This window comes from Podarcis erhardii, assembly GCF_964252035.2.
Source record: "Podarcis erhardii genome assembly, chromosome: 9".
Taxonomy (NCBI): domain Eukaryota; kingdom Metazoa; phylum Chordata; class Lepidosauria; order Squamata; family Lacertidae; genus Podarcis; species Podarcis erhardii.
Window position 1 is genome coordinate 8,273,584 of NC_138512.1, and position 27,173 is coordinate 8,300,756.

Genomic DNA, 27,173 nt, shown 5'->3' on the forward strand with positions numbered 1-27,173 from the left:
CCAGCGGGAAAAGGTTTTTTTGAAAAAATCCCTAAGCCCCGGGGTCACAATTTCAGCAAAAATCTGACTTTTGGGAAGTCACACAAAAATGGTGCCAAACGCTTGGAAATGCTCCCCTGAAAGTTTTGGCAGTCGAAACAGAAGCCTTTTTATCACAGGATAAGAAATCAGCCCTCAACAACTTAACCAGCAGAAAAAGGTTTTTTAGAAAAAATCCCTAAGCCCCGGGGTCACAATTTCAAAAAAAATCTGACTTTTGCCAATTCACGCAAAAATGGTGCCAAAAGGCTACAAATGCTTCCCTTTAAGTTTTGGCAGTCAAAAGAGAAGGCTTTTTATCACAGGAGAAAATATCAGCCCCAAACAAGCTAACCGGCAGAAAAAGATTTTTTTGAAAAAAATACCTAAGCCCCGGGGTCACAATTTCAGCAAAAATCTGACTTTTGGGAATTCACACAAAAATGGTGCCAAACGCTTGGAAATGCTCCCCTGAAAGTTTTGGCAGTCGAAACAGAAGGCTTTTTATCACAGGAGAAGAAATGAGCCCTCAACAACCTAACTGGTGGAAAATGAATTTTTTGAAAAAATCCCCAAGCCCCGGGATCACAATTTCAGGAAAAATTTGACTTTCGGGAATTCAGTCAAATATGGTGCCGAACAGTTGCAAATGATCCCCTGAAAGGTTTGGGAGTCGAAACAGAATCCATTTTATCACAGGACAAGAAATCAGCTGTAATCAACTTAACCGGCGGAAAAATATTTTTTTGAAAAAATCCCTAAGCCCCGGGGTCACAATTTCAGCAAAAATCTGACTTTCGGGAATTCACACAAAAATGGTGCCAAACGCTTGGAAATGCTCCCCTGAAAGTTTTGGCAGTCGAAACAGAAGCCTTTTTATCATAGGACAAGAAATCAGCCCTAAACAACTTAACCGGCAGAAAAAGATTTTTTTGAACAATTCACTCAAAAATGGTGCCAAACGCTTGCAATTGCTACTCTGAAAGTTTTGGCAGTCGAAACAAAAGGCTTTTTATCACAGGAGAAGAAACGAGCCCTCAACAACCTAACTGGTGGAACATGAATTTTTTGAAAAAATCCCCAAGCCCCGGGATCACAATTTCAGGAAAAATCTGACTTTCGGGAATTCAGTCAAATATGGTGCCGAACGGTGGCAAATAATCCCCTGAAAGGTTTGGCAGTCGAAACAGAAGGCTTTTTATCACAAGACAAGAAATCAGCCCTCAACAACTTAACCAGCGGGAAAAGGTTTTTTTGAAAAAATCCCTAAGCCCCGGGGTCACAATTTCAGCAAAAATCTGACTTTTGGGAATTCACACAAAAATGGTGCCAAACGCTTGGAAATGCTCCCCTGAAAGTTTTGGCAGTCGAAAGAGAAGGCTTTTTATCGCAGGATAAGAAATCAGCCCTAAACAACCTAAATGGTGGAAAAAGGTTTTTTTGAAAAAATCCCTAAGCCCCAGGGTCACAATTTCAGCAAAAATCTGACTTTTGGGAATTCACATAAAAATGGTGCCAAAAGCTTGGAAATGCTCCCCTGAAAGTTTTGGCAGTCGAAACAGAAGCCTTTTTATCACAGGATAAGAAATCAGCCCTCAACAACTTAACCAGCAGAAAAAGGTTTTTTAGAAAAAATCCCTAAGCCCCGGGGTCACAATTTCAAAAAAAAATCTGACTTTTGCCAATTCACGCAAAAATGGTGCCAAAAGGCTGCAAATGCTTCCCTTTAAGTTTTGGCAGTCAAAAGAGAAGGCTTTTTATCACAGGAGAAAATATCAGCCCTAAACAAGCTAACCGGCAGAAAAAGATTTTTTTGAAAAAAATACCTAAGCCCCGGGGTCACAATTTCAGCAAAAATCTGACTTTTGGGAATTCACACAAAAATGGTGCCAAACGCTTGGAAATGCTCCCCTGAAAGTTTTGGCAGTCGAAAGAGAAGGCTTTTAATCACAGGAGAAAATATCAGCCCTCAACAAGCTAACTAGCGGAAAAAGATTTTTTTGAAAAAATCCCTAAACCTGGGGTCACAATTTCAGCAAAAATCTGACTTTTTCCAATTCACGCAAAAATTGTGCCAAACGCTAGCAAATGATCCCCTGAAAGGTTTGGCAGTTGAAACAGAAGGCTTTTTATCACAGGAGAAGAAATCAGCCCTCAACCACTTACCTGGCGGAAAAATATTTTTTTGAAAAGATCCCCAAGCCCCGGGATCACAATTTCAGGAAAAATTTGACTTTCGGGAATTCAGTCAAATATGGTGCCGAACAGTTGCAAATGATCCCCTGAAAGTTTTGGCAGTCGAAACAGAAGGCTTTTTATCACAGGAGAAGAAATCAGCCCTCAACAACTTAACCGGCGGAAAAATATTTTTTTGAAAAAATCCCTAAGCCCCGGGTAACAATTTCAGCAAAAATCTGACTTTTGCCAATTCACTCAAAAATGGTGCCAAACGCTTGCAAATGCTACTCTGAAAGTTTTGGCAGTCGAAACAAAATGGATTTTTATCGCAGGACAAGAAATCAGCCCTCAAGAACTAAACCGGTGAAAAAATATTTTTTTGAAAAAACACCTAAGCCCCGGGGTCACAATTTCAGCAAAAATCTGACTTTTGGGAATTCACACAAAAATGGTGCCAAACGCTTGCAAATGCTCCCCTGAAAGTTTTGGCAGTCGAAACAGAAGCCTTTTTATCATAGGACAAGAAATCAGCCCTAAACAACTTAACCGGCGGAAAAAGATTTTTTTGAACAATTCATTCAAAAATGCTGCCAAACGCTTGCAATTGCTACTGTGAAAGTTTTGGCAGTCGAAACAAAAGGCTTTTTATCACAGGAGAAGAAATGAGCCCTCAACAACCTAACTGGTGGAAAATGAATTTTTTGAAAATATCCCCAAGCCCCGGGATCACAATTTCAGGAAAAATCTGACTTTCGGGAATTCAGTCAAATATGGTGCCGAACGGTGGCAAATAATCCCCTGAAAGGTTTGGCAGTCGAAACAGAAGGCTTTTTATTACAAGACAAGAAATCAGGCCTCAACAACTTAACCAGCGGGAAAAGGTTTTTTTGAAAAAATCCCTAAGCCCCGGGGTCACAATTTCAGCAAAAATCTGACTTTTGGGAAGTCACACAAAAATGGTGCCAAACGCTTGGAAATGCTCCCCTGAAAGTTTTGGCAGTCGAAACAGAAGCCTTTTTATCACAGGATAAGAAATCAGCCCTCAACAACTTAACCAGCAGACAAAGGTTTTTTAGAAAAAATCCCTAAGCCCCGGGGTCACAATTTCAAAAAAAATCTGACTTTTGCCAATTCACGCAAAAATGGTGCCAAAAGGCTACAAATACTTCCCTTTAAGTTTTGGCAGTCAAAAGAGAAGGCTTTTTATCACAGGAGAAAATATCAGCCCCAAACAAGCTAACCGGCAGAAAAAGATTTTTTTGAAAAAAATGCCTAAGCCCCGGGGTCACAATTTCAGCAAAAATCTGACTTTTGGGAATTCACACAAAAATGGTGCCAAACGCTTGGAAATGCTCCCCTGAAAGTTTTGGCAGTCGAAACAGAAGGCTTTTTATCACAGGATAAGAAATCAGCCCTCAACAACTTAACTGGTGGAAAAAGATTTTTTTGAAAAAATCCCTAACACTGGGGTCACAATTTCAGCAGAAATCTGACTTTTTCCAATTCACGCAAAAATTGTGCCAAACGCTAGCAAATGATCCCCTGAAAGGTTTGGCAGTCGAAACAGAAGGCTTTTTATCACAGGAGAATAAATCAGGCCTCAACAACCTAACTGGCGGAAATAGTTTTTTGAAAAAATCCCTAAGCCCCGGGGTCACAATTTCAGCAAAAATCTGACTTTTGGGAATTCACACAAAAATGGTGCCAAACGGTTGGAAATGCTCCCCTGAAAGTTTTGGCAGTCGAAAGAGAAGGCTTTTAATCACAGGAGAAAATATCAGCCCTAAACAAGCTAACCGGCGGAAAAAGATTTTTTTGAAAAAATCCCTAAACTTGGGGTCACAATTTCAGGAAAAATCTGACTTTTTCCAATTCATGCAAAAATTGTGCCAAACGCTAGCAAATGATCCCCTGAAAGGTTTGGCAGTTGAAACAGAAGGCTTTTTCTCACAGGAGAAGAAATCAGCCCTCAACAACTTACCTGGCGGAAAAAGATTTTTTTGAAAAAATCCCCAAGCCCCGGGATCACAATTTCAGGAAAAATTTGACTTTCGGGAATTCAGTCAAATATGGTGCCGAACAGTTGCAAATGATCCCCTGAAAGGTTTGGGAGTCGAAACAGAATCCATTTTATCACAGGACAAGAAATCAGCTGTAATCAACTTAAGCGGCGGAAAAATATTTTTTTGAAAAAATCCCTAAGCCCCGGGGTCACAATTTCAGCAAAAATCTGACTTTCGGGAATTCACACAAAAATGGTGCCAAACGCTTGGAAATGCTCCCCTGAAAGTTTTGGCAGTCGAAACAGAAGCCTTTTTATCATAGGACAAGAAATCAGCCCTAAACAACTTAACCGGCAGAAAAAGATTTTTTTGAACAATTCACTCAAAAATGGGCCAAACGCTTGCAATTGCTACTCTGAAAGTTTTGGCAGTCGAAACAAAAGGCTTTTTATCACAGGAGAAGAAACGAGCCCTCAACAACCTAAATGGTGGAAAATGAATTTTTTGAAAAAATCCCCAAGCCCCGGGATCACAATTTCAGGAAAAATCTGACTTTCGGGAATTCAGTCAAATATGGTGCCGAACGGTGGCAAATAATCCCCTGAAAGTTTTGGCAGTCGAAACAGAAGGCTTTTTATCACAAGACAAGAAATCAGCCCTCAACAACTTAACCAGCGGGAAAAGATTTTTTTGAAAAAAATACCTAAGCCCCGGGGTCACAATTTCAGCAAAAATCTGACTTTTGGGAATTCACACAAAAATGGTGCCAAACGCTTGGAAATGCTCCCCTGAAAGTTTTGGCAGTCGAAACAGAAGCCTTTTTATCACAGGATAAGAAATCAGCCCTCAACAACTTAACCAGCAGAAAAAGGTTTTTTAGAAAAAATCCCTAAGCCCCGGGGTCACAATTTCAAAAAAAAATCTGACTTTTGCCAATTCACGCAAAAATGGTGCCAAAAGGCTGCAAATGCTTCCCTTTAAGTTTTGGCAGTCAAAAGAGAAGGCTTTTTATCACAGGAGAAAATATCAGCCCTAAACAAGCTAACCGGCAGAAAAAGATTTTTTTGAAAAAAATACCTAAGCCCCGGGGTCACAGTTTCAGCAAAAATCTGACTTTTGGGAATTCACACAAAAATGGTGCCAAACGCTTGGAAATGCTCCCCTGAAAGTTTTGGCAGTCGAAACAGAAGGCTTTTTATCACAGGAGAAGAAATGAGCCCTCAACAACCTAACTGGTGGAAAATGAATTTTTTGAAAAAATCCCCAAGCCCCGGGATCACAATTTCAGGAAAAATTTGACTTTCGGGAATTCAGTCAAATATGGTGCCGAACAGTTGCAAATGATCCCCTGAAAGGTTTGGGAGTCGAAACAGAATCCATTGTATCACAGGACAAGAAATCAGCTGTAATCAACTTAACCGGCGGAAAAATATTTTTTTGAAAAAATCCCTAAGCCCCGGGGTCACAATTTCAGCAAAAATCTGACTTTCGGGAATTCACACAAAAATGGTGCCAAACGCTTGGAAATGCTCCCCTGAAAGTTTTGGCAGTCGAAACAGAAGCCTTTTTATCATAGGACAAGAAATCAGCCCTAAACAACTTAACCGGCAGAAAAAGATTTTTTTGAACAATTCACTCAAAAATGGTGCCAAACGCTTGCAATTGCTACTCTGAAAGTTTTGGCAGTCGAAACAAAAGGCTTTTTATCACAGGAGAAGAAACGAGCCCTCAACAACCTAACTGGTGGAACATGAATTTTTTGAAAAAATCCCCAAGCCCCGGGATCACAATTTCAGGAAAAATCTGACTTTCGGGAATTCAGTCAAATATGGTGCCGAACGGTGGCAAATAATCCCCTGAAAAGTTTGGCAGTCGAAACAGAAGGCTTTTTATCACAAGACAAGAAATCAGCCCTCAACAACTTAACCAGCGGGAAAAGGTTTTTTTGAAAAAATCCCTAAGCCCCGGGGTCACAATTTCAGCAAAAATCTGACTTTTGGGAATTCACACAAAAATGGTGCCAAACGCTTGGAAATGCTCCCCTGAAAGTTTTGGCAGTCGAAAGAGAAGGCTTTTTATCGCAGGATAAGAAATCAGCCCTAAACAACCTAACTGGCGGAAAAAGGTTTTTTTGAAAAAATCCCTAAGCCCCAGGGTCACAATTTCAGCAAAAATCTGACTTTTGGGAAGTCACACAAACATGGTGCCAAACGCTTGGAAATGCTCCCCTGAAAGTTTTGGCAGTCGAAACAGAAGCCTTTTTATCACAGGATAAGAAATCAGCCCTCAACAACTTAACCAGCAGACAAAGGTTTTTTAGAAAAAATCCCTAAGCCCCGGGGTCACAATTTCAAAAAAAATCTGACTTTTGCCAATTCACGCAAAAATGGTGCCAAAAGGCTACAAATACTTCCCTTTAAGTTTTGGCAGTCAAAAGAGAAGGCTTTTTATCACAGGAGAAAATATCAGCCCCAAACAAGCTAACCGGCAGAAAAAGATTTTTTTGAAAAAAATGCCTAAGCCCCGGGGTCACAATTTCAGCAAAAATCTGACTTTTGGGAATTCACACAAAAATGGTGCCAAACGCTTGGAAATGCTCCCCTGAAAGTTTTGGCAGTCGAAACAGAAGGCTTTTTATCACAGGATAAGAAATCAGCCCTCAACAACTTAACTGGTGGAAAAAGATTTTTTTGAAAAAATCCCTAACACTGGGGTCACAATTTCAGCAGAAATCTGACTTTTTCCAATTCACGCAAAAATTGTGCCAAACGCTAGCAAATGATCCCCTGAAAGGTTTGGCAGTCGAAACAGAAGGCTTTTTCTCACAGGAGAATAAATCAGGCCTCAACAACCTAACTGGCGGAAATAGTTTTTTGAAAAAATCCCTAAGCCCCGGGGTCACAATTTCAGCAAAAATCTGACTTTTGGGAATTCACACAAAAATGGTGCCAAACGGTTGGAAATGCTCCCCTGAAAGTTTTGGCAGTCGAAAGAGAAGGCTTTTAATCACAGGAGAAAATATCAGCCCTAAACAAGCTAACCGGCGGAAAAAGATTTTTTTGAAAAAATCCCTAAACTTGGGGTCACAATTTCAGGAAAAATCTGACTTTTTCCAATTCACGCAAAAATTGTGCCAAACGCTAGCAAATGATCCCCTGAAAGGTTTGGCAGTTGAAACAGAAGGCTTTTTCTCACAGGAGAAGAAATCAGCCCTCAACAACTTACCTGGCGGAAAAAGATTTTTTTGAAAAAATCCCCAAGCCCCGGGATCACAATTTCAGGAAAAATTTGACTTTCGGGAATTCAGTCAAATATGGTGCCGAACAGTTGCAAATGATCCCCTGAAAGGTTTGGGAGTCGAAACAGAATCCATTTTATCACAGGACAAGAAATCAGCTGTAATCAACTTAAGCGGCGGAAAAATATTTTTTTGAAAAAATCCCTAAGCCCCGGGGTCACAATTTCAGCAAAAATCTGACTTTCGGGAATTCACACAAAAATGGTGCCAAACGCTTGGAAATGCTCCCCTGAAAGTTTTGGCAGTCGAAACAGAAGCCTTTTTATCATAGGACAAGAAATCAGCCCTAAACAACTTAACCGGCAGAAAAAGATTTTTTTGAACAATTCACTCAAAAATGGGCCAAACGCTTGCAATTGCTACTCTGAAAGTTTTGGCAGTCGAAACAAAAGGCTTTTTATCACAGGAGAAGAAACGAGCCCTCAACAACCTAAATGGTGGAAAATGAATTTTTTGAAAAAATCCCCAAGCCCCGGGATCACAATTTCAGGAAAAATCTGACTTTCGGGAATTCAGTCAAATATGGTGCCGAACGGTGGCAAATAATCCCCTGAAAGTTTTGGCAGTCGAAACAGAAGGCTTTTTATCACAAGACAAGAAATCAGCCCTCAACAACTTAACCAGCGGGAAAAGATTTTTTTGAAAAAAATACCTAAGCCCCGGGGTCACAATTTCAGCAAAAATCTGACTTTTGGGAATTCACACAAAAATGGTGCCAAACGCTTGGAAATGCTCCCCTGAAAGTTTTGGCAGTCGAAAGAGAAGGCTTTTTATCGCAGGATAAGAAATCAGCCCTAAACAACCTAAATGGTGGAAAAAGGTTTTTTTGAAAAAATCCCTAAGCCCCAGGGTCACAATTTCAGCAAAAATCTGACTTTTGGGAAGTCACACAAAAATGGTGCCAAACGCTTGGAAATGCTCCCCTGAAAGTTTTGGCAGTCGAAACAGAAGCCTTTTTATCACAGGATAAGAAATCAGCCCTCAACAACTTAACCAGCAGACAAAGGTTTTTTAGAAAAAATCCCTAAGCCCCGGGGTCACAATTTCAAAAAAAATCTGACTTTTGCCAATTCACGCAAAAATGGTGCCAAAAGGCTACAAATACTTCCCTTTAAGTTTTGGCAGTCAAAAGAGAAGGCTTTTTATCACAGGAGAAAATATCAGCCCCAAACAAGCTAACCGGCAGAAAAAGATTTTTTTGAAAAAAATGCCTAAGCCCCGGGGTCACAATTTCAGCAAAAATCTGACTTTTGGGAATTCACACAAAAATGGTGCCAAACGCTTGGAAATGCTCCCCTGAAAGTTTTGGCAGTCGAAACAGAAGGCTTTTTATCACAGGATAAGAAATCAGCCCTCAACAACTTAACTGGTGGAAAAAGATTTTTTTGAAAAAATCCCTAACACTGGGGTCACAATTTCAGCAGAAATCTGACTTTTTCCAATTCACGCAAAAATTGTGCCAAACGCTAGCAAATGATCCCCTGAAAGGTTTGGCAGTCGAAACAGAAGGCTTTTTCTCACAGGAGAATAAATCAGGCCTCAACAACCTAACTGGCGGAAATAGTTTTTTGAAAAAATCCCTAAGCCCCGGGGTCACAATTTCAGCAAAAATCTGACTTTTGGGAATTCACACAAAAATGGTGCCAAACGGTTGGAAATGCTCCCCTGAAAGTTTTGGCAGTCGAAAGAGAAGGCTTTTAATCACAGGAGAAAATATCAGCCCTAAACAAGCTAACCGGCGGAAAAAGATTTTTTTGAAAAAATCCCTAAACTTGGGGTCACAATTTCAGGAAAAATCTGACTTTTTCCAATTCACGCAAAAATTGTGCCAAACGCTAGCAAATGATCCCCTGAAAGGTTTGGCAGTTGAAACAGAAGGCTTTTTCTCACAGGAGAAGAAATCAGCCCTCAACAACTTACCTGGCGGAAAAAGATTTTTTTGAAAAAATCCCCAAGCCCCGGGATCACAATTTCAGGAAAAATTTGACTTTCGGGAATTCAGTCAAATATGGTGCCGAACAGTTGCAAATGATCCCCTGAAAGGTTTGGGAGTCGAAACAGAATCCATTTTATCACAGGACAAGAAATCAGCTGTAATCAACTTAAGCGGCGGAAAAATATTTTTTTGAAAAAATCCCTAAGCCCCGGGGTCACAATTTCAGCAAAAATCTGACTTTCGGGAATTCACACAAAAATGGTGCCAAACGCTTGGAAATGCTCCCCTGAAAGTTTTGGCAGTCGAAACAGAAGCCTTTTTATCATAGGACAAGAAATCAGCCCTAAACAACTTAACCGGCAGAAAAAGATTTTTTTGAACAATTCACTCAAAAATGGGCCAAACGCTTGCAATTGCTACTCTGAAAGTTTTGGCAGTCGAAACAAAAGGCTTTTTATCACAGGAGAAGAAACGAGCCCTCAACAACCTAAATGGTGGAAAATGAATTTTTTGAAAAAATCCCCAAGCCCCGGGATCACAATTTCAGGAAAAATCTGACTTTCGGGAATTCAGTCAAATATGGTGCCGAACGGTGGCAAATAATCCCCTGAAAGTTTTGGCAGTCGAAACAGAAGGCTTTTTATCACAAGACAAGAAATCAGCCCTCAACAACTTAACCAGCGGGAAAAGATTTTTTTGAAAAAAATACCTAAGCCCCGGGGTCACAATTTAAGCAAAAATCTGACTTTTGGGAATTCACACAAAAATGGTGCCAAACGCTTGGAAATGCTCCCCTGAAAGTTTTGGCAGTCGAAACAGAAGCCTTTTTATCACAGGATAAGAAATCAGCCCTCAACAACTTAACCAGCAGAAAAAGGTTTTTTAGAAAAAATCCCTAAGCCCCGGGGTCACAATTTCAAAAAAAAATCTGACTTTTGCCAATTCACGCAAAAATGGTGCCAAAAGGCTGCAAATGCTTCCCTTTAAGTTTTGGCAGTCAAAAGAGAAGGCTTTTTATCACAGGAGAAAATATCAGCCCTAAACAAGCTAACCGGCAGAAAAAGATTTTTTTGAAAAAAATACCTAAGCCCCGGGGTCACAGTTTCAGCAAAAATCTGACTTTTGGGAATTCACACAAAAATGGTGCCAAACGCTTGGAAATGCTCCCCTGAAAGTTTTGGCAGTCGAAACAGAAGGCTTTTTATCACAGGAGAAGAAATGAGCCCTCAACAACCTAACTGGTGGAAAATGAATTTTTTGAAAAAATCCCCAAGCCCCGGGATCACAATTTCAGGAAAAATTTGACTTTCGGGAATTCCGTCAAATATGGTGCCGAACAGTTGCAAATGATCCCCTGAAAGGTTTGGGAGTCGAAACAGAATCCATTTTATCACAGGACAAGAAATCAGCTGTAATCAACTTAAGCGGCGGAAAAAGATTTTTTTGAAAAAATCCCTAAGCCCCGGGGTCACAATTTCAGCAAAAATCTGACTTTCGGGAATTCACACAAAAATGGTGCCAAACGCTTGGAAATGCTCCCCTGAAAGTTTTGGCAGTCGAAACAGAAGCCTTTTTATCATAGGACAAGAAATCAGCCCTAAACAACTTAACCGGCAGAAAAATATTTTTTTGAACAATTCACTCAAAAATGGTGCCAAACGCTTGCAATTGCTACTCTGAAAGTTTTGGCAGTCGAAACAAAAGGCTTTTTATCACAGGAGAAGAAACGAGCCCTCAACAACCTAACTGGTGGAACATGAATTTTTTGAAAAAATCCCCAAGCCCCGGGATCACAATTTCAGGAAAAATCTGACTTTCGGGAATTCAGTCAAATATGGTGCCGAACGGTGGCAAATAATCCCCTGAAAGGTTTGGCAGTCGAAACAGAAGGCTTTTTATCACAAGACAAGAAATCAGCCCTCAACAACTTAACCAGCGGGAAAAGGTTTTTTTGAAAAAATCCCTAAGCCCCAGGGTCACAATTTCAGCAAAAATCTGACTTTTGGGAATTCACATAAAAATGGTGCCAAAAGCTTGGAAATGCTCCCCTGAAAGTTTTGGCAGTCGAAACAGAAGCCTTTTTATCACAGGATAAGAAATCAGCCCTCAACAACTTAACCAGCAGAAAAAGGTTTTTTAGAAAAAATCCCTAAGCCCCGGGGTCACAATTTCAAAAAAAAATCTGACTTTTGCCAATTCACGCAAAAATGGTGCCAAAAGGCTGCAAATGCTTCCCTTTAAGTTTTGGCAGTCAAAAGAGAAGGCTTTTTATCACAGGAGAAAATATCAGCCCTAAACAAGCTAACCGGCAGAAAAAGATTTTTTTGAAAAAAATACCTAAGCCCCGGGGTCACAATTTCAGCAAAAATCTGACTTTTGGGAATTCACACAAAAATGGTGCCAAACGCTTGGAAATGCTCCCCTGAAAGTTTTGGCAGTCGAAAGAGAAGGCTTTTAATCACAGGAGAAAATATCAGCCCTCAACAAGCTAACTAGCGGAAAAAGATTTTTTTGAAAAAATCCCTAAACCTGGGGTCACAATTTCAGCAAAAATCTGACTTTTTCCAATTCACGCAAAAATTGTGCCAAACGCTAGCAAATGATCCCCTGAAAGGTTTGGCAGTTGAAACAGAAGGCTTTTTATCACAGGAGAAGAAATCAGCCCTCAACCACTTACCTGGCGGAAAAATATTTTTTTGAAAAGATCCCCAAGCCCCGGGATCACAATTTCAGGAAAAATTTGACTTTCGGGAATTCAGTCAAATATGGTGCCGAACAGTTGCAAATGATCCCCTGAAAGTTTTGGCAGTCGAAACAGAAGGCTTTTTATCACAGGAGAAGAAATCAGCCCTCAACAACTTAACCGGCGGAAAAATATTTTTTTGAAAAAATCCCTAAGCCCCGGGTAACAATTTCAGCAAAAATCTGACTTTTGCCAATTCACTCAAAAATGGTGCCAAACGCTTGCAAATGCTACTCTGAAAGTTTTGGCAGTCGAAACAAAATGGATTTTTATCGCAGGACAAGAAATCAGCCCTCAAGAACTAAACCGGTGAAAAAATATTTTTTTGAAAAAACACCTAAGCCCCGGGGTCACAATTTCAGCAAAAATCTGACTTTTGGGAATTCACACAAAAATGGTGCCAAACGCTTGCAAATGCTCCCCTGAAAGTTTTGGCAGTCGAAACAGAAGCCTTTTTATCATAGGACAAGAAATCAGCCCTAAACAACTTAACCGGCGGAAAAAGATTTTTTTGAACAATTCATTCAAAAATGCTGCCAAACGCTTGCAATTGCTACTGTGAAAGTTTTGGCAGTCGAAACAAAAGGCTTTTTATCACAGGAGAAGAAATGAGCCCTCAACAACCTAACTGGTGGAAAATGAATTTTTTGAAAAAATCCCCAAGCCCCGGGATCACAATTTCAGGAAAAATCTGACTTTCGGGAATTCAGTCAAATATGGTGCCGAACGGTGGCAAATAATCCCCTGAAAGGTTTGGCAGTCGAAACAGAAGGATTTTTATTACAAGACAAGAAATCAGGCCTCAACAACTTAACCAGCGGGAAAAGGTTTTTTTGAAAAAATCCCTAAGCCCCGGGGTCACAATTTCAGCAAAAATCTGACTTTTGGGAAGTCACACAAAAATGGTGCCAAACGCTAGGAAATGCTCCCCTGAAAGTTTTGGCAGTCGAAACAGAAGCCTTTTTATCACAGGATAAGAAATCAGCCCTCAACAACTTAACCAGCAGAAAAAGGTTTTTTAGAAAAAATCCCTAAGCCCCGGGGTCACAATTTCAAAAAAAATCTGACTTTTGCCAATTCACGCAAAAATGGTGCCAAAAGGGTACAAATACTTCCCTTTAAGTTTTGGCAGTCAAAAGAGAAGGCTTTTTATCACAGGAGAAAATATCAGCCCCAAACAAGCTAACCGGCAGAAAAAGATTTTTTTGAAAAAAATACCTAAGCCCCGGGGTCACAATTTCAGCAAAAATCTGACTTTTGGGAATTCACACAAAAATGGTGCCAAACGCTTGGAAATGCTCCCCTGAAAGTTTTGGCAGTCGAAACAGAAGGCTTTTTATCACAGGATAAGAAATCAGCCCTCAACAACTTAACTGGTGGAAAAAGATTTTTTTGAAAAAATCCCTAACACTGGGGTCACAATTTCAGCAGAAATCTGACTTTTTCCAATTCACGCAAAAATTGTGCCAAACGCTAGCAAATGATCCCCTGAAAGGTTTGGCAGTCGAAACAGAAGGCTTTTTCTCACAGGAGAATAAATCAGGCCTCAACAACCTAACTGGTGGAAATAGTTTTTTGAAAAAATCCCTAAGCCCCGGGGTCACAATTTCAGCAAAAATCTGACTTTTGGGAATTCACACAAAAATGGTGCCAAACGCTTGGAAATGCTCCCCTGAAAGTTTTGGCAGTCGAAAGAGAAGGCTTTTAATCACAGGAGAAAATATCAGCCCTAAACAAGCTAACCGGCGGAAAAAGATTTTTTTTGAAAAAATCCCTAATCCTGGGGTCACAATTTCAGGAAAAATCTGACTTTTTCCAATTCACGCAAAAATTGTGCCAAACGCTAGCAAATGATCCCCTGAAAGGTTTGGCAGTTGAAACAGAAGGCTTTTTCTCACAGGAGAAGAAATCAGCCCTCAACAACTTACCTGGCGGAAAAAGATTTTTTTGAAAAAATCCCCAAGCCCCGGGATCACAATTTCAGGAAAAATTTGACTTTCGGGAATTCAGTCAAATATGGTGCCGAACAGTTGCAAATGATCCCCTGAAAGGTTTGGGAGTCGAAACAGAATCCATTTTATCACAGGACAAGAAATCAGCTGTAATCAACTTAAGCGGCGGAAAAAGATTTTTTTGAAAAAATCCCTAAGCCCCGGGGTCACAATTTCAGCAAAAATCTGACTTTCGGGAATTCACACAAAAATGGTGCCAAACGCTTGGAAATGCTCCCCTGAAAGTTTTGGCAGTCGAAACAGAAGCCTTTTTATCATAGGACAAGAAATCAGCCCTAAACAACTTAACCGGCAGAAAAAGATTTTTTTGAACAATTCACTCAAAAATGGGCCAAACGCTTGCAATTGCTACTCTGAAAGTTTTGGCAGTCGAAACAAAAGGCTTTTTATCACAGGAGAAGAAACGAGCCCTCAACAACCTAAATGGTGGAAAATGAATTTTTTGAAAAAATCCCCAAGCCCCGGGATCACAATTTCAGGAAAAATCTGACTTTCGGGAATTCAGTCAAATATGGTGCCGAACGGTGGCAAATAATCCCCTGAAAGGTTTGGCAGTCGAAACAGAAGGCTTTTTATCACAAGACAAGAAATCAGCCCTCAACAACTTAACCAGCGGGAAAAGATTTTTTTGAAAAAAATACCTAAGCCCCGGGGTCACAATTTCAGCAAAAATCTGACTTTTGGGAATTCACACAAAAATGGTGCCAAACGCTTGGAAATGCTCCCCTGAAAGTTTTGGCAGTCGAAACAGAAGCCTTTTTATCACAGGATAAGAAATCAGCCCTCAACAACTTAACCAGCAGAAAAAGGTTTTTTAGAAAAAATCCCTAAGCCCCGGGGTCACAATTTCAAAAAAAAATTTGACTTTTGCCAATTCACGCAAAAATGGTGCCAAAAGGCTGCAAATGCTTCCCTTTAAGTTTTGGCAGTCAAAAGAGAAGGCTTTTAATCACAGGAGAAAATATCAGCCCTAAACAAGCTAACCGGCAGAAAAAGATTTTTTTGAAAAAAATACCTAAGCCCCGGGGTCACAATTTCAGCAAAAATCTGACTTTTGGGAATTCACACAAAAATGGTGCCAAACGCTTGGAAATGCTCCCCTGAAAGTTTTGGCAGTCGAAACAGAAGGCTTTTTATCACAGGAGAAGAAATGCGCCCTCAACAACCTAACTGGTGGAAAATGAATTTTTTGAAAAAAATCCCCAAGCCCCGGGATCACAATTTCAGGAAAAATTTGACTTTCGGGAATTCAGTCAAATATGGTGCCGAACAGTTGCAAATGATCCCCTGAAAGGTTTGGGAGTCGAAACAGAATCCATTTTATCACAGGACAAGAAATCAGCTGTAATCAACTTAACCGGCGGAAAAATATTTTTTTGAAAAAATCCCTAAGCCCCGGGGTCACAATTTCAGCAAAAATCTGACTTTTGGGAATTCACACAAAAATGGTGCCAAACGCTTGGAAATGCTCCCCTGAAAGTTTTGGCAGTCGAAACAGAAGCCTTTTTATCATAGGACAAGAAATCAGCCCTAAACAACTTAACCGGCAGAAAAAGATTTTTTTGAACAATTCACTCAAAAATGGTGCCAAACGCTTGCAATTGCTACTCTGAAAGTTTTGGCAGTCGAAACAAAAGGCTTTTTATCACAGGAGAAGAAATCAGCCCTAAACAACCTAAATGGTGGAAAAAGGTTTTTTTGAAAAAATCCCTAAGCCCCAGGGTCACAATTTCAGCAAAAATCTGACTTTTGGGAATTCACATAAAAATGGTGCCAAAAGCTTGGAAATGCTCCCCTGAAAGTTTTGGCAGTCGAAACAGAAGCCTTTTTATCACAGGATAAGAAATCAGCCCTCAACAACTTAACCAGCAGAAAAAGGTTTTTTAGAAAAAATCCCTAAGCCCCGGGGTCACAATTTCAAAAAAAAATCTGACTTTTGCCAATTCACGCAAAAATGGTGCCAAAAGGCTGCAAATGCTTCCCTTTAAGTTTTGGCAGTCAAAAGAGAAGGCTTTTTATCACAGGAGAAAATATCAGCCCTAAACAAGCTAACCGGCAGAAAAAGATTTTTTTGAAAAAAATACCTAAGCCCCGGGGTCACAATTTCAGCAAAAATCTGACTTTTGGGAATTCACACAAAAATGGTGCCAAACGCTTGGAAATGCTCCCCTGAAAGTTTTGGCAGTCGAAAGAGAAGGCTTTTAATCACAGGAGAAAATATCAGCCCTCAAGAACTAAACCGGTGAAAAAATATTTTTTTGAAAAAATCCCTAAACCTGGGGTCACAATTTCAGCAAAAATCTGACTTTTGGGAATTCACACAAAAATGGTGCCAAACGCTTGCAAATGCTCCCCTGAAAGTTTTGGCAGTCGAAACAGAAGCCTTTTTATCATAGGACAAGAAATCAGCCCTAAACAACTTAACCGGCGGAAAAAGATTTTTTTGAACAATTCATTCAAAAATGCTGCCAAACGCTTGCAATTGCTACTCTGAAAGTTTTGGCAGTCGAAACAAAAGGCTTTTTATCACAGGAGAAGAAATGAGCCCTCAACAACCTAACTGGTGGAAAATGAATTTTTTGAAAAAATCCCCAAGCCCCGGGATCACAATTTCAGGAAAAATCTGACTTTCGTGAATTCAGTCAAATATGGTGCCGAACGGTGGCAAATAATCCCCTGAAAGGTTTGCCAGTCGAAAGAGAAGGCTTTTTATCACAAGACAAGAAATCAGGCCTCAACAACTTAACCAGCGGGAAAAGGTTTTTTTGAAAAAATCCCTAAGCCCCGGGGTCACAATTTCAGCAAAAATCTGACTTTTGGGAAGTCACACAAAAATGGTGCCAAACGCTTGGAAATGCTCCCCTGAAAGTTTTGGCAGTCGAAACAGAAGCCTTTTTATCACAGGATAAGAAATCAGCCCTCAACAACTTAACCAGCAGAAAAAGGTTTTTTAGAAAAAATCCCTAAGCCCCGGGGTCACAATTTCAAAAAAAATCTGACTTTTGCCAATTCACGCAAAAATGGTGCCAAAAGGCTACAAATGCTTCCCTTTAAGTTTTGGCAGTCAAAAGAGAAGGCTTTTTATCATAGGAGAAAATATCAGCCCTAAACAAGCTAACCGGCAGAAAAAGATTTTTTTGAAAAAAATACCTAAGCCCCGGGGTCACAATTTCAGCAAAAATCTGACTTTTGGGAATTCACACAAAAATGGTGCCAAACGCTTGGAAATGCTCCCCTGAAAGTTTTGGCAGTCGAAACAGAAGGCTTTTTATCACAGGATAAGAAATCAGCCCTCAACAACTTAACTGGTGGAAAAAGATTTTTTTGAAAAAATCCCTAACACTGGGGTCACAATTTCAGCAGAAATCTGACTTTTTCCAATTCACGCAAAAATTGTGCCAAACGCTAGCAAATGATCCCCTGAAAGGTTTGGCAGTCGAAACAGAAGGCTTTTTCTCACAGGAGAATAAATCAGGCCTCAACAACCTAACTGGCGGAAATAGTTTTTTGAAAAAATCCCTAAGCCCCGGGGTCACAATTTCAGCAAAAATCTGACTTTTGGGAATTCACACAAAAATGGTGCCAAACGGTTGGAAATGCTCCCCTGAAAGTTTTGGCAGTCGAAAGAGAAGGCTTTTAATCACAGGAGAAAATATCAGCCCTAAACAAGCTAACCGGCAGAAAAAGATTTTTTTGAAAAAAATACCTAAGCCCCGGGGTCACAATTTCAGCAAAAATCTGACTTTTGGGAATTCACACAAAAATGGTGCCAAACGCTTGGAAATGCTCCCCTGAAAGTTTTGGCAGTCGAAACAGAAGGCTTTTTATCACAGGAGAAGAAATGAGCCCTCAACAACCTAACTGGTGGAAAATGAATTTTTTGAAAAAATCCCCAAGCCCCGGGATCACAATTTCAGGAAAAATTTGACTTTCGGGAATTCAGTCAAATATGGTGCCGAACAGTTGCAAATGATCCCCTGAAAGGTTTGGGAGTCGAAACAGAATCCATTTTATCACAGGACAAGAAATCAGCTGTAATCAACTTAACCGGCGGAAAAATATTTTTTTGAAAAAATCCCTAAGCCCCGGGGTCACAATTTCAGCAAAAATCTGACTTTCGGGAATTCACACAAAAATGGTGCCAAACGCTTGGAAATGCTCCCCTGAAAGTTTTGGCAGTCGAAACAGAAGCCTTTTTATCATAGGACAAGAAATCAGCCCTAAACAACTTAACCGGCAGAAAAAGATTTTTTTGAACAATTCACTCAAAAATGGTGCCAAACGCTTGCAATTGCTACTCTGAAAGTTTTGGCAGTCGAAACAAAAGGCTTTTTATCACAGGAGAAGAAACGAGCCCTCAAAAACCTAACTGGTGGAACATGAATTTTTTGAAAAAATCCCCAAGCCCCGGGATCACAATTTCAGGAAAAATCTGACTTTCGGGAATTCAGTCAAATATGGTGCCGAACGGTGGCAAATAATCCCCTGAAAGGTTTGGCAGTCGAAACAGAAGGCTTTTTATCACAAGACAAGAAATCAGCCCTCAACAACTTAACCAGCGGGAAAAGGTTTTTTTGAAAAAATCCCTAAGCCCCGGGGTCACAATTTCAGCAAAAATCTGACTTTTGGGAATTCACACAAAAATGGTGCCAAACGCTTGGAAATGCTCCCCTGAAAGTTTTGGCAGTCGAAAGAGAAGGCTTTTTATCGCAGGATAAGAAATCAGCCCTAAACAACCTAAATGGTGGAAAAAGGTTTTTTTGAAAAAATCCCTAAGCCCCAGGGTCACAATTTCAGCAAAAATCTGACTTTTGGGAATTCACATAAAAATGGTGCCAAAAGCTTGGAAATGCTCCCCTGAAAGTTTTGGCAGTCGAAACAGAAGCCTTTTTATCACAGGATAAGAAATCAGCCCTCAACAACTTAACCAGCAGAAAAAGGTTTTTTAGAAAAAATCCCTAAGCCCCGGGGTCACAATTTCAAAAAAAAATCTGACTTTTGCCAATTCACGCAAAAATGGTGCCAAAAGGCTGCAAATGCTTCCCTTTAAGTTTTGGCAGTCAAAAGAGAAGGCTTTTTATCACAGGAGAAAATATCAGCCCTAAACAAGCTAACCGGCAGAAAAAGATTTTTTTGAAAAAAATACCTAAGCCCCGGGGTCACAATTTCAGCAAAAATCTGACTTTTGGGAATTCACACAAAAATGGTGCCAAACGCTTGGAAATGCTCCCCTGAAAGTTTTGGCAGTCGAAAGAGAAGGCTTTTAATCACAGGAGAAAATATCAGCCCTCAACAAGCTAACTGGCGGAAAAAGATTTTTTTGAAAAAATCCCTAAACCTGGGGTCACAATTTCAGCAAAAATCTGACTTTTGCCAATTCACTTAAAAATGGTGCCAAAAGGTTGCAAATGCTTCCCTTTAAGTTTTGGCAGTCGAAACAGAAGCCTTTTTATCACAGGAGAAGAAATCAGCTGAAACAACTTACCCGGAGGAAAAAGATTTTTTTGAAAAAATCCCTAAGCCCCGGATTCACAATTTCAGCAAAAATCTGACTTTCGGGAATTCACACAAAAATGGTGCCAAACGCTTGGAAATGCTCCCCTGAAAGTTTTGGCAGTCGAAACAGAAGCCTTTTTATCATAGGACAAGAAATCAGCCCTAAACAACTTAACCGGCGGAAAAAGATTTTTTTGAACAATTCACTCAAAAATGGTGCCAAACGCTTGCAATTGCTACTCTGAAAGTTTTGGCAGTCGAAACAAAAGGCTTTTTATCACAGGAGAAGAAATGAGCCCTCAATTCCAATAACTGGTGGAAAATGAATTTTTTGAAAAAATCCCCAAGCCCCGGGATCACAATTTCAGGAAAAATCTGACTTTCGGGAATTCAGTCAAATATGGTGCCGAACGGTGGCAAATAATCCCCTGAAAGGTTTGGCAGTCGAAACAGAAGGCTTTTTATCACAAGACAAGAAATCAGCCCTCAACAACTTAACCAGCAGAAAAAGGTTTTTTTGAAAAAATCCCTAAGCCCCGGGGTCACAATTTCAGAAAAAAATCTGATGTTCAGGAATTCAGTCAAATATGGTGCTGAACAGTTGAAAATGATCCCCTGAAAGGTTTGGCAGTCGAAACAGAAGGCTTTTTCTCACAGGAGAATAAATCAGGCCTCAACAACCTAACTGGCGGAAATAGTTTTTTGAAAAAATCCCTAAGCCCCGGGGTCACAATTTCAGCTAAAATTGGACTTTTGGGAATTCACACAAAAATGGTGCCAAACGCTTGGAAATGCTCCCCTGAATGTTTTGGCAGTCGAAAGAGAAGGCTTTTAATCACAGGAGAAAATATCAGCCCTCAACAAGCTAACTAGCGGAAAAAGATTTTTTTGAAAAAATCCCTAAACCTGGGGTCACAATTTCAGCAAAAATCTGACTTTTGCCAATTCACTTAAAAATGGTGCCAAAAGGTTGCAAATGCTTCCCTTTAAGTTTTGGCAGTCGAAACAGAAGCCTTTTTATCACAGGAGAAGAAATCAGCTGAAACAACTTACCCGGAGGAAAAAGATTTTTTTGAAAAAATCCCTAAGCCCCGGGTTCACAATTTCAGCAAAAATCTGACTTTCGGGAATTCACACAAAAATGGTGCCAAACGCTTGGAAATGCTCCCCTGAAAGTTTTGGCAGTCGAAACAGAAGCCTTTTTATCATAGGACAAGAAATCAGCCCTAAACAACTTAACCGGCGGAAAAAGATTTTTTTGAACAATTCACTCAAAAATGGTGCCAAACGCTTGCAATTGCTACTCTGAAAGTTTTGGCAGTCGAAACAAAAGGCTTTTTATCACAGGAGAAGAAATGAGCCCTCAACAACCTAACTGGTGGAAAATGAATTTTTTGAAAAAATCCCCAAGCCCCGGGATCACAATTTCAGGAAAAATCTGACTTTCGGGAATTCAGTCAAATATGGTGCCGAACGGTGGCAAATAATCCCCTGAAAGGTTTGGCAGTCGAAACAGAAGGCTTTTTATCACAAGACAAGAAATCAGCCCTCAACAACTTAACCAGCGGGAAAAGGTTTTTTTGAAAAAATCCCTAAGCCCCGGGGTCACAATTTCAGCAAAAATCTGACTTTTGGGAATTCACACAAAAATGGTGCCAAACGCTTGGAAATGCTCCCCTGAAAGTTTTGGCAGTCGAAAGAGAAGGCTTTTTATCGCAGGATAAGAAATCAGCCCTAAACAACCTAAATGGTGGAAAAAGGTTTTTTAGAAAAAATCCCTAAGCCCCGGGGTCACAATTTCAAAAAAAAATCTGACTTTTGCCAATTCACGCAAAAATGGTGCCAAAAGGCTGCAAATGCTTCCCTTTAAGTTTTGGCAGTCAAAAGAGAAGGCTTTTTATCACAGGAGAAAATATCAGCCCTAAACAAGCTAACCGGCAGAAAAAGATTTTTTTGAAAAAAATACCTAAGCCCCGGGGTCACAATTTCAGCAAAAATCTGACTTTTGGGAATTCACACAAAAATGGTGCGAAACGCTTGCAAATGCTCCCCTGAAAGTTTTGGCAGTCGAAAGAGAAGGCTTTTAATCACAGGAGAAAATATCAGCCCTCAACAAGCTAACTGGCGGAAAAAGATTTTTTTGAAAAAATCCCTAAACCTGGGGTCACAATTTCAGCAAAAATCTGACTTTTGCCAATTCACTTTAAAATGGTGCCAAAAGGTTGCAAATGCTTCCCTTTAAGTTTTGGCAGTCGAAACAGAAGCCTTTTTATCACAGGAGAAGAAATCAGCTGAAACAACTTACCCGGAGGAAAAAGATTTTTTTGAAAAAATCCCTAAGCCCCGGATTCACAATTTCAGCAAAAATCTGACTTTCGGGAATTCACACAAAAATGGTGCCAAACGCTTGGAAATGCTCCCCTGAAAGTTTTGGCAGTCGAAACAGAAGCCTTTTTATCATAGGACAAGAAATCAGCCCTAAACAACTTAACCGGCGGAAAAAGATTTTTTTGAACAATTCACTCAAAAATGGTGCCAAACGCTTGCAATTGCTACTCTGAAAGTTTTGGCAGTCGAAACAAAAGGCTTTTTATCACAGGAGAAGAAATGAGCCCTCAACAACCTAACTGGTAGAAAATGAATTTTTTGAAAAAATCCCCAAGCCCCGGGATCACAATTTCAGGAAAAATCTGACTTTCGGGAATTCAGTCAAATATGGTGCCGAACGGTGGCAAATAATCCCCTGAAAGGTTTGGCAGTCGAAACAGAAGGCTTTTTATCACAAGACAAGAAATCAGCCCTCAACAACTTAACCAGCGGGAAAAGGTTTTTTTGAAAAAATCCCTAAGCCCCGGGGTCACAATTTCAGAAAAAAATCTGATGTTCAGGAATTCAGTCAAATATGGTGCTGAACAGTTGAAAATGATCCCCTGAAAGGTTTGGCAGTCGAAACAGAAGGCTTTTTCTCACAGGAGAATAAATCAGGCCTCAACAACCTAACTGGCGGAAATAGTTTTTTGAAAAAATCCCTAAGCCCCGGGGTCACAATTTCAGCTAAAATTGGACTTTTGGGAATTCACACAAAAATGGTGCCAAACGCTTGGAAATGCTCCCCTGAAAGTTTTGGCAGTCGAAAGAGAAGGCTTTTAATCACAGGAGAAAATATCAGCCCTCAACAAGCTAACTAGCGGAAAAAGATTTTTTTGAAAAAATCCCTAAACCTGGGGTCACAATTTCAGCAAAAATCTGACTTTTTCCAATTCACGCAAAAATTGTGCCAAACGCTAGCAAATGATCCCCTGAAAGGTTTGGCAGTCGAAACAGAAGGCTTTTTCTCACAGGAGAAGAAATCAGCCCTCAACCACTTACCTGGCGGAAAAAGATTTTTTTGAAAAAATCCCCAAGCCCCGAGATCACAATTTCAGGAAAAATTTGACTTTCGGGAATTCAGTCAAAATGCCGAACAGTTGCAAATGATCCCCTGAAAGGTTTGGCAGTCGAAACAGAAGGCTTTTTATCACAGGAGAAGAAATCAGCCCTCAACAACTTAACCGGCGGAAAAATATTTTTTTGAAAAAATCCCTAAGCCCCGGGTAACAATTTCAGCAAAAATCTGACTTTTGCCAATTCACTCAAAAATGGTGCCAAACGATTGCAAATGCTACTCTGAAAGTTTTGGCAGTCGAAACAAAATGGATTTTTATCGCAGGACAAGAAATCAGCCCTCAAGAACTAAACCGGTGAAAAAATATTTTTTTGAAAAAACACCTAAGCCCCGGGGTCACAATTTCAGCAAAAATCTGACTTTTGGGAATTCAGTCAAATATGGTGCGGAACGGTTGCAAATGATCCCCTGAAAGGTTTGGCAGTCAAAACAGAATCCGTTTTATCACAGGACAAGAAATCAGCTGTAATCAACTTAACCGGCGGAAAAATATTTTTTTGAAAAAATCCCTAAGCCCCGGGTAACAATTTCATCAAAAATCTGACTTTTGCCAATTCACTCAAAAATGGTGCCAAACGCTTGCAAATGCTCCCCTGAAAGTTTTGGCAGTCGAAACAGAAGGCTTTTTCTCACAGGAGAAGAAATGAGCCCTCAACAACCTAACCGGCGGAAAAAGATTTTTTTGAAAAAATCCCCAAGCCCCGGGATCACAATTTCAAAAAAAAATCTGACTTTTGCCAATTCACTTAAAAATGGTGCCAAAAGGTTGCAAATGCTTCCCTTTAAGTTTTGGCAGTCGAAACAGAAGCCTTTTTATCACAGGAGAAGAAATCAGCTGTAAACAACTTACCCGGAGGGAAAAGATTTTTTTGAAAAAATCCCTAAGCCCCGGATTCACAATTTCAGCAAAAATCTGACTTTCGGGAATTCACACAAAAATGGTGCCAAACGCTTGGAAATGCTCCCCTGAAAGTTTTGGCAGTCGAAACAGAAGCCTTTTTATCATAGGACAAGAAATCAGCCCTAAACAACTTAACCGGCAGAAAAAGATTTTTTTGAACAATTCACTCAAAAATGGTGCCAAACGCTTGCAATTGCTACTCTGAAAGTTTTGGCAGTCGAAACAAAAGGCTTTTTATCACAGGAGAAGAAACGAGCCCTCAACAACCTAACTGGTGGAAAATGAATTTTTTGAAAAAATCCCCAAGCCCCGGGATCACAATTTCAGGAAAAATCTGACTTTTGGGAATTCACACAAAAATGGTGCCGAACAGTGGCAAATAATCCCCTGAAAGGTTTGGCAGTCGAAACAGAAGGCTTTTTATCAAAAGACAAGAAATCAGCCCTCAACAACTTAACCAGCGGGAAAAGGTTTTTTTGAAAAAATCCCTAAGCCCCGGGGTCACAATTTCAGCAAAAATCTGATTTTTGGGAAGTCACACAAAAATGGTGCCAAACGCTTGGAAATGCTCCCCTGAAAGTTTTGGCAGTCGAAAAAGAAGCCTTTTTATCACAGGATAAGAAATCAGCCCTCAACAACTTAACCAGCAGAAAAAGGTTTTTTAGAAAAAATCCCTAAGCCCCGGGGTCACAATTTCAGCAAAAATCTGACTTTTGCCAATTCACGCAAAAATGGTGCCAAAAGGCTACAAATGCTTCCCTTTAAGTTTTGGCAGTCAAAAGAGAAGGCTTTTTATCACAGGAGAAAATATCAGCCCCAAACAAGCTAACCGGCAGAAAAAGATTTTTTTGAAAAAAATACCTAAGCCCCGGGGTCACAATTTCAGCAAAAATCTGACTTTTGGGAATTCACACAAAAATGGTGCCAAACGCTTGGAAATGCTCCCCTGAAAGTTTTGGCAGTCGAAACAGAAGGCTTTTTCTCAAAGGAGAAGAAATGAGCCCTCAACAACCTAACCGGCGGAAAAAGATTTTTTTGAAAAAATCCCCAAGCCCCGGGATCACAATTTCAAAAAAAAATCTGACTTTTGCCAATTCACTTAAAAATGGTGCCAAAAGGTTGCAAATGCTTCCCTTTAAGTTTTGGCAGTCGAAACAGAAGCCTTTTTATCACAGGAGAAGAAATCAGCTGTAAACAACTTACCCGGAGGGAAAAGATTTTTTTGAAAAAATCCCTAAGCCCCGGATTCACAATTTCAGCAAAAATCTGACTTTCGGGAATTCACACAAAAATGGTGCCAAACGCTTGGAAATGCTCCCCTGAAAGTTTTGGCAGTCGAAACAGAAGCCTTTTTATCATAGGACAAGAAATCAGCCCTAAACAACTTAACCGGCAGAAAAAGATTTTTTTGAACAATTCACTCAAAAATGGTGCCAAACGCTTGCAATTGCTACTCTGAAAGTTTTGGCAGTCGAAACAAAAGGCTTTTTATCACAGGAGAAGAAACGAGCCCTCAACAACCTAACTGGTGGAAAATGAATTTTTTGAAAAAATCCCCAAGCCCCGGGATCACAATTTCAGGAAAAATCTGACTTTCGGGAATTCAGTCAAATTTGGTGCCGAACGGTGGCAAATAATCCCCTGAAAGGTTTGGCAGTCGAAACAGAAGGCTTTTTATCACAAGACAAGAAATCAGGCCTCAACAACTTAACCAGCGGGAAAAGGTTTTTTTGAAAAAATCCCTAAGCCCCGGGGTCACAATTTCAGCAAAAATCTGACTTTTGGGAAGTCACACAAAAATGGTGCCAAACGCTTGGAAATGCTCCCCTGAAAGTTTTGGCAGTCGAAAAAGAAGCCTTTTTATCACAGGATAAGAAATCAGCCCTCAACAACTTAACCAGCAGAGAAAGGTTTTTTAGAAAAAATCCCTAAGCCCCGGGGTCACAATTTCAGCAAAAATCTGACTTTTGCCAATTCACGCAAAAATGGTGCCAAAAGGCTACAAATGCTTCCCTTTAAGTTTTGGCAGTCAAAAGAGAAGGCTTTTTATCACAGGAGAAAATATCAGCCCCAAACAAGCTAACCGGCAGAAAAAGATTTTTTTGAAAAAAATACCTAAGCCCCGGTGTCAGAGTCACCCGTGGTCCCAGCTCACAAGAGACCAAAGTCCACTCCAGCTTATGTACAAAAGCTTTTATTGAAGAACATTCTTAGCTTTACATCCGAGGTCCGTGACCCTACGTCTGTTACCCTTAGACCGCTGAAGTCCCCTCTGAGTCACTCCCGCCTCGACACCAGTTTAAGAGGCTTGTACTGGTCCACCTCTTTCTCTCTTTCCTTTTCCGCACGGTCTTTCTGCCCCCCTGTGTTCTCTCCCTTCGGGACTCTCCAGAGGCTGAATCCTCTGCCGCCTCCTCCCCCCTCCTTCGGGCTTTGGGACCAGGCTCCTCCCCGGGACTCTCTTCATTTCCGCGCGCCTCCCATTTTGAACTTGGCGCGCTTACGTTGCTCCTGACCTTCCTTTCGACAGTTACACTCCCCTCAATACTACTTTCCTCCCCTTCCGGCAGGACGTTTTGCCCTGATCTCCTTCCCCTCTCTGCTTCCTGTTCTGCTCCTTCTGACACACTGGTCACTCCTCCCCCCTCACTCCGTTCCAGCGGAGCAGCCGGTCTCGCTCTCCAACTCCCACTGGGGGTTCCCCCTTCGTTTCCCTGCTCCTGACTGCTTCCCCCTCTAGCTCCCCTTGGCTTGACCAGAGGGGCTCCCTTTTGGGAGTCCTCCGATTCACTGGACGGACTCATGGACAATCTTGGGTCATTGTCATCCTCTTCCTCATCAGTCTGGAATCCTTCCCCCTCACTCTGCGTCTCTCTCCCTGAACCCCCGACACCCGGGGTCACAATTTCAGCAAAAATCTGACTTTTGGGAATTCACACAAAAATGGTGCCAAACGCTTGGAAATGCTCCCCTGAAAGTTTTGGCAGTCGAAACAGAAGGCTTTTTATCACAGGATAAGAAATCAGCCCTCAACAACTTAACTGGTGGAAAAAGATTTTTTTGAAAAAATCCCTAACACTGGGGTCACAATTTCAGCAGAAATCTGACTTTTTCCAATTCACGCAAAAATTGTGCCAAACGCT